The sequence below is a fragment of the Schistocerca serialis genome, chromosome 4, assembly GCF_023864345.2.
Source record: "Schistocerca serialis cubense isolate TAMUIC-IGC-003099 chromosome 4, iqSchSeri2.2, whole genome shotgun sequence".
Classification (NCBI taxonomy): domain Eukaryota; kingdom Metazoa; phylum Arthropoda; class Insecta; order Orthoptera; family Acrididae; genus Schistocerca; species Schistocerca serialis.
In genome coordinates, this window is record NC_064641.1 from 637,154,597 (window position 1) to 637,156,173 (window position 1,577).

Genomic DNA, 1,577 nt, shown 5'->3' on the forward strand with positions numbered 1-1,577 from the left:
TCATTTAATTATACGTCAGGAGAAACAACAGCTTCAAATCGCATTTCAAGCCGTTAATATCCACAATTTTTAAGACTGCTATGATTTAAATGGCTTTTAGTTTTCTGACAGAATGGAAACAGCTTAACGTATGATGCGTTACAAATTCTTATAAAAATGCATTATTTTTTATAGTATATGCTCAGAAAGTGTGTATTCAAAGACGTAAAGCTGATATACTCGACTTGCTGGGCACTAATTGCAGGAGCGAATACGGAATTGCCGTTGGCACGGAAACTTACGGAGAATGTAAAATTTCTACTGTTACGATTTTCCTGTAATTAAGAGGTTTACAGCATTCAAGCTTCTCTGACACAAACTGCTTCAGGCAAGTCATGATATACAGTCTGGATGGCTTGTTTGCAAAATCAAACTACTCTGAATATAACTGATTTGTCGATGATCTCAAATTCATTACAGATATATGCGCCTGAAAATTTATGCTGTCTGTCAGCAGGAACATGCAATCAATTTGAAGCCATTTTTTGGGTTCCACAAACAGGCACAGCTCAAATGTTTGAGGACGCTTACCTTCTGACAGCTATCGTTGCTCCGTGCTCTTACCGCATCATACGGGTTTCTCGAAATTTTGCAGAGTAGGAACGGATGCCTACATGTTGCTCGCCGGTCTTCTCGTCTCAGACTGATGCTAAGCAACGGCATGGACCGTTGCAAGGACCCCTCTATTGTTGAGAACTAAGGCACGTCGCGATTCGTTGTTTACTCTTAGAGGACGTGCAGAGCATAACCAACACATAATTATGGTAGCAGGGCGTAACTAGGCTGGGACACTTGGGTCGAAGCACCGGGACCCAAAGACGACAAAAAGAACAAAGTAAAGAACTGAAAAATCACAAGGGGAAGAAAAGCGGAGAATTAGTACAACCAATCGGTCGGTATGTTCACATAATCAAAGATGGTCCTGACAACCCTTCAGAGGCAAAGATACGCGAATCAGTCTGCAGTAGGACACGAACATCAGTTAAACGAATCAACAGAACGGATATGTGAGCAAATGTTGTGGAGAAAACTATGGCGATGCCTCTATCATAAGCCGAGCATACAATAACTGAGTGCATAAAGAATCATGTTACAACTTAAACTTAATTCTTGAAGGCACTGCAGAGGATAATCAAGAAACAGCAAAGTATTTCGCAAGAGATGTTATCTACAAATGTTTTGACCTCACAATGCTACGGTGCTAGGATTTAAAAACTTGTTCCTCGAGTACTTTCAAGGTAACGTTAAAGACACTAAACTCAACGAGCTGGGCTATCAGACATGCCGTCGCCTATGCACTTAACGGAACATTAAGTGAGATAATTTCTACGAGTTACGAACAAACAGTAGCAATAGATTTTAAAAGAAACATAAATGAATTCCACTGCATTGTTTTTCAGTGTAAAGTATTACAAAAAAAAACAATACAGTACCTAAAATCTTGACATCTGAGAGTATGGATGTTCCAGCTCCATATGACCTTTTAGAAACTGCGCTGCCACAAAGGGTCACTCGACAAGCATTTCGATGGCAGTTGC